Here is a 7,175-nt window from a genome sequence, read left to right as displayed (position 1 = left end):
ACTAAATTAAATCCCTTCTGTTAAAAATGTATCGTGTTGTTTAATCAAAGGTTATGCAAGAGTTAATAAAGAAACGGGGTCCTACACCTAAACTCGCTTTACTCTCTTACCTTAAGCCACATATAAAATATTACATGTAAGCCATTTTGAAACCTCTATATTAAATCTATATTCCCGGAATAATGACTGCATTGAAATTACTGAGAACGAATTAATTTTTATTATACACTATACGGATAGTATGTTTTTCATAGCAAAAAATTTGTTGCTAAACGATTCGTAAATCGTTACGCTTTGGCGCTCAATTTTTTTGCTTCTGAAGTGAATCATCACAATTGAATTGATTTATTAACTTTACTGTAATTATATGACTAACGTTACATTTGAATTTTTTTATATTTTACAAAAGATATTCTAGTAAACAAAGTGGAGGAAGGAAGATGCTGTTTTTCTTACTATCAAAAGGTGTTATTCTGGGTGAGGAGATGAACTGGCTAATAGAGTGCATGAAGTTATATATATCAGTCGGAAAAACTAACGCGTTTCAGGATGTAAATCATCGTCCTTATTGTAGCCATGGATTGTTGGCGTTGGCTACAAAAACATAAATTAACTGGCTGTAAATCTTCTTTTTTATTTTTTTCTTCTGCCTCGTAATTAGCTACTACTTATATATTGTTAATTATGACTCAATTAAGCCTTGGATTAGCTTTTACACTTTTGTTTATACATATTATTATTTAGTTATTATTTATTTAGATTTTACTTTATTTTAGTTATGGGTATTTTGTGTTCTTTTTTGTTAAATAATTATGCACTTATTGTACTTTACCCTCTGTAGGTGCTTATTTTGAATTGTTCCACATTAGGGTTGCCTGGAAGAAATCACTTGTTAGTGATAAGGTCACCCGTATATATATACGAAATAACTTATGTAACCTGCTTTTTTATATCTATGTTTTGTATAAGGTAACGAAGTGTGAATAAATAAATAATCTTCAACACTACTCTAATGTCAGTAACGTAATATATATAGTATTAGCATAAGTGCAACATATTCGTATAATATAATATGTATCTGCTATCACAGAATGTTGTTGTTTATGATATTTTCCTTTGGAAATTTGTAATGTAAAGGGAGGGTAAAACTTGCTGAGTTTCTTGCTCGTTCTTCTCAGAACAAGGCCGCCTGATAGTTTTGTGAACGAATGGCATAGTCTTGCTCTTTCGCGAAATTTGTAATACACCGCTGTTCTGTTGTTTGAATGTCAAACTTACGCCCAGTGCAGCGGCCTTGTCAGGAAGTGATTTTTAAATACAAGTTGTGATGAACGCGACTATTGAAGGTTAGAGGTGAATGTACTGCACTATATTGTGTGTACTTATACGATGTGATCTTCGCTTATACAATTTAAATGGATTTCAACATAAATAAATAAATTATTAGCTTCTCTACTACTTTTAATGGTCCTTACAACTTGATTACTAATATTGACAAACAAAGTCGAAATCGACTACTATAGTCTAATACTAGCAAAATTAAAAGTGTCTTTGCCCAATAATAGTAGTTATAGTCATAAAAATCATCCTTCACGTGATCTGTGCCTACCAGCTCGAACAAAATTGTCTTAGGAGAAATTTAATTCAGTTTATACGACGTACGATGGGATTTACACAATTTCATTTTTATATTTATATAATAAGGGGGCAAACGAGCCTGCGGGACGTCCAAAAAGTGCATCGCAGCCCATAGACACCCATTTTTAGAGGGTGCGTTGCCGGCCTCTCCGGGAGGAGTAGGCTCGAATTTTGAATAGTTGGAGTTCGTATCTCTCAGAGAAGACCCCCGCCGGTAGTCGATTCCACAGTTTGCTAGTTCGCAAAAGTAAACCTTGTGAAACGGACTGTGGAAGATTTCCAGCCATCAAGGATTTAAAATTATCAGTATTTGAGAGTATCAACTCCGTGATATATAAATATAATGAATACATATATATATATATATATGTGTAATGCATACAAATCTTATAATATATTTGATTAGCAGATGCATCAGAGATCACCGACCACTCGGCAGCTGCAAGGTGATTTGGAAATCACATGCGGTTAACGTATACGTCTAAGTAACGTAAACAGATCTTGTTTATCTCATTGCGATTACACGCGAAGTTATATTGAGGTGTGCCCGAGGCATCTACGTAGCTTTTGGCTTGTACTAACTAACCAAGACTATTAATAAACCAATTTAATATGAATTTATTAATCTCCAATTATATAACCATACATTTAATAATTAATAAACTTTAATTACAATAACAATTAAATATACAGTATTTATTATTTTCATTTGCAAATGTGGAAGAGTTGCTACATCTGGCGCAGGACGAGACGCGTTCCAGGAAACTGCCGGCCAACCTTCAGTTATGGAACTTGAAGAAGAAGAAAAATTAATAAAAGTTTAGTTCCTGTGGCAGTGTACCTGGGTGCCTTTAACGCTGACAGCATATCCTCGTATTGCGATACTTATTCGTAAGCGAGGAGGCCAGCTCTGGGGTCGCCGGTACTGTCTACCATCTGCCAATCGTTAATAAGTGCACTTGAACCCCAAGGGCCAAAAGTCTCTACTCCAAAGGGAACTAGCAAGAAGTTGGAGGAAAGAATTTAAGCCGTTTATTATTTTATGTCTGCTCTGCAGCCGCCCCAGCTTTTTTGCTTCTCCAAGGGAGGTGAGATGGGGCAAACGTGTCCACACGTATAGGCATCCCATACTAACTAACTTACAAGGGATCAACGTTTCTTGAAACTAATTATAATTAATTTAAAGCTTAGAAACTTTGTATGTATTAAATAAGGTTTATATAGTAAGGAAGATTTTTTTTGATAACACTTGCGTGTTTAATGCATGGATAAAATGAGACTTCATCTTCTCTAATGACCCATGATATATCCTTTAATACTTTCCTAGAATTTAAAGCCAATATAGGTCCGAGATAAAACAGAGCACGTCTTTCATAATACATACGCACGGATAATCTAGAACATTAAACACCCATATATTTATTATAACCATAAATCAGTCTGCGTGTTCCGAGGTGCATCACACAAAGTGCACTGCACTTAAACACATCTATATTATCCCATTTGAGGCCTTATTTATTTAAAGTAAACGGCTGTATTCGAATATTGCTGAAATGTCAGTTACGCCACTTTGTACATGAGGTTGTGTTTACGAACAATATTCTAGATTGCACTTTAACGCGTTCTCATAAATCACATTTTGCGATGTTGGAGCCGAATCTTGCTCGATTTCATAGCATTTTGGCTTTCAATTTAAAATATACTTTATCGTTGATACGTAAGGTATATTTTTAGTTGATTTCGAAAATTGATTTAGGTTATTCTGTAGATGGATTTAGGAAAATTGACCTCAGCTGTACCGTCCCCGTAAATATTTGCGTCGGACGCGGTTCACGCCAGTAAAGGATTAGAGATGAAATGTCTGAATTTTAAAGACACGTTTAACCTTATCTGTGGCTGCTATAACGGACACACCCGAAATGTTTGGCATTAGCTTAAATTAAAGGGCTTTATTACTGCTACTTAACTATATGTTTATTTGGATATGAATTCTAATGTTATGTTATTATTATCTGTACCGAATGTTATTCTTAACAGTTAAAGGTATAAATTATCAGAAACAATTTAATATGGTTTCTAATTTTTATAGTTTGAAAGTACTATTAATCCTTAAACATAATATGGGATCAGCCATACATGTCAAACATCTTAATATAGTATATAACAAAGTCTACTGAACAGATTTAAGTGTTATTTCATCGGTAAAAATACATATTAAAGAGTATTATTCAATTATAATAATCTTTATTTATTTTCACAGAAAACTTCAGACATTATAAGTTACAACTATTTATTAATTTATGTAAATAAGTGTCATTCTTCTTTTGAGGGATAATTATTGTATATGTGAGACTGATACCAGCTAAAGGTTTGGTGTTACAGGTCATCAGGTCTTCACCACTTCGGATAGACAAAAGATAATAAATAATAGAGTATAGAAAATTATGGTTATAGTAGATTGTATCGTTAACAAAATAAGAAAATATGTATGTACATTTATTATTGAATAGCTAGACTAATTCTTTGTCCGAGGTAGCCAGCCAGCTCTCCGGTCTCCAGTGATGTCGACAAACCTTTTTGATATTTCCCTAAAAAGCCTTATTTCTCAAGTAAGGTCTGCTTGGTTACTGAAAAATAATGTTTCGTAAAAAGACGTTAGTTTTGCTCGACTTGCTGGGCGACAGATAATCTTTGTAAAAAGTTACTTTCCGTCTTTTGCTTAGATTTATTAATTAAATTTATTTAATAATATTATTATTAATTAAATTCTTAATAAGGTAATTATTGTGTAACTTTTAAAAAAGCCTGTCTATACTCACTCAAATTACCGCGCGCAATTGCCACAGTTTTCGTATTCCAAATTTAAATAGTTAAGAGTTATAGAGCTATAAGTGTAATGTCTTATCTATGACCATATGCAAGTCAAATATAGCAACGTAGGGATCTTCCGCACTCTAGTGACGCCATATTTACCGACCTCTAAGTGCCCTCTAAATATAAACATAAATTCAGATCGAAGTTGTTTGAAATAGCCTTTATTGCTAAAATCGTTGCCAAGCCATTATCGACAGAATCGGGCGATTTTCATAAAATCAACATAAAATTATATATTTGGCAGCCGTTTTTGATATAATGTAATAAATACCTGTGGAATTGTGATCGCTCGTCTTGCACAAAGTTTCAGAAGCACCGATATAGCAAAGTACCACGTGTGTGATATGATATTATGCTGGTGTATTTGGTAATTAAACTACTTAATAAAATATAAAAAACAGTGAAATAAACGTATAATATTAGAAGTCTAAATATTGTTGTTGTGCGACGATTTAACATTAAGATATTTTATGTTTTTTTTTAATACTAGAAAAATTTCATAGAATTTTTATACTAGAAGATTTTTCTCAATACATCATTAAGAAAAATCAATAATTATCAATTCAATTAAATTCAAAATCATTTATTCATGTAGTTACATACAGTGTACATTAAGTTTAATATACACTTATGAACGTCAAAAAAAATGCTTCTTATTTTACATTTACTACCAGTTTTCAAATCAAGGGCGTAGAACGGAAGAAAAGAACTGGCAATAAACTCTCCGCCACTCTTTTTAATCGTTTTTTTTTTCTTTTACACAGCGTTTGTAAGGAGGTGCCACCATTACACCATGTTCCATATGACATCTTGAGTAATAAAGAATAATAAAATAAATTAAAAACAAAGATTTGTCCTCTATCAGCCTCTATCATATTTTAGGGAGAGAGACAATCCGACGCATGGACGCCGCCACAAGCATTGACATATCTGTGGCGATACAATAATTTTAGGTATGTGCCTCAGATTTCTGGATATGTTTAATGATCATCGGTCAATTAAATACACAAGTAGGTGATCAGCCTCAGGTACCCGCTACAGGCTCTCGACTTTTTCGGTCTAAGGGAAGCGCACATTGAAAGAAAGTCCATTAGTGCACAGCCGGGGATCGCACCTACGACCTCGCATATGAGAGTCGTACGCTGAAGGCAATACTGTTCTAAATGTAAAGAGAATCCGCTGGCTAATTTTAATAAATGATTGAGCTTTCTATAGAAAGATTGGAGATAATTGAGATGAATCGTTAAAAAAATTAAATTAAAGGCATTGAACTTAATGAATCACGTCGCTACTGGAATTGATAATAATTTATGATGTGACGATATTTCCCTGAAGTAACAGTGCGCCCACGGGCGGTCAACGATAAGATCTCAATGCGCAGTTTTTGTTAATTAAATCTAAATGTATTAAAGATTTTGTGTCTTATATTTGTGAATTCAGCTTACGGCATTAATAAAATTCATCTTAGCCACTTAGTACTCGTAATGTTTTAATGGAGATTTAAATGTTTTTGTGAAAAACCCAAATCAGAGTGACCTTTCACTTGTCACAGTTGAACAAAACAAAACAATGAAAAAACCTTGTAGCCAATTTATCTAACGTTACGAAAAAACTATTCTAGAATTCTAAATTCAAATCACTTAATCATAACACACTTCGCCAATCACCAACCGGAAGTAGTGTTTAAGGACAAATTCCGTCGTTTTGGTCCGGAGCCAAGTTCACGGCGATCTCTAGACGATCACGATAAATTCAACTAGGAATTTATTTACACTTTATTTTATTTTATTGTGACATATTGTGTAATTCTTTACGAAGAACACATTGATATTGAAAATGAACTATAAAGATAACAGCGGTGTTTTTTTCGTAGAAGTCGTGGCCAACGCGATTTACGAAATTCCTTACGTGAGTATTCTTTTTTCAAAATAACAGGGTTGTAGATTTCTTCCCTACTATACGATTCGTAGATAGATAATATTATATCCAATAATCATTGGCGTATTTTAAGGTAATTCTGTAATTTCCCTTGTCTAGCCCTAAATTAGATTTTTTACTATATATACATAATATATTTATTAACTCTATAGAAAGGCATTTGAAGAGCAATAATCATATTTGGATACATTACCCGGCGGCTTTCTTAATTAAGAACACATCTAGATTTACTTGAAGCATCCGAGAAAATGCTTACAGTTAAATGGCTTACAGCTGTGTGTTTAATTCGTTCTCCGAATAGTCTGTATAGTTGTGTCAACGTAGTTCTAAAAGTCATATACGCAATTATTTCGTTTTGATGACATTTCCGCTAGTGTCACCTTTAACTGAGGGCAAATTTCAATATTTTCTTGATAAACACGTATTTTAAATATTTTGGTACCTATTCTTAAAAGGTCGGCAACGCAATCGCGAGCCCTCTGGCATTGAGAGTGTCCATGGGCGGCGGTATCACTTAACATCAGATGAGCCTCTTGCCCGTTTGCCCCCGTTCTATAAAAAAAAAATTGCGTTCCACATTTCGTGTTTGATAATTCGACATAATCAACATTAATTAATTCAGAAATACTTATGCAAGAAATCCATAAAAAATCTTTTTGTACCTTTTGTACCTGCTTTCTTTTCAACTTCTTGTGTACCTGTGTGTGTGTGTTAATCTTATCCTT

Source organism: Pieris rapae, chromosome 1, assembly GCF_905147795.1.
Source record: "Pieris rapae chromosome 1, ilPieRapa1.1, whole genome shotgun sequence".
NCBI classification, from domain to species: Eukaryota; Metazoa; Arthropoda; class Insecta; order Lepidoptera; family Pieridae; genus Pieris; species Pieris rapae.
Note: the sequence above shows the minus strand (reverse complement) of the source record.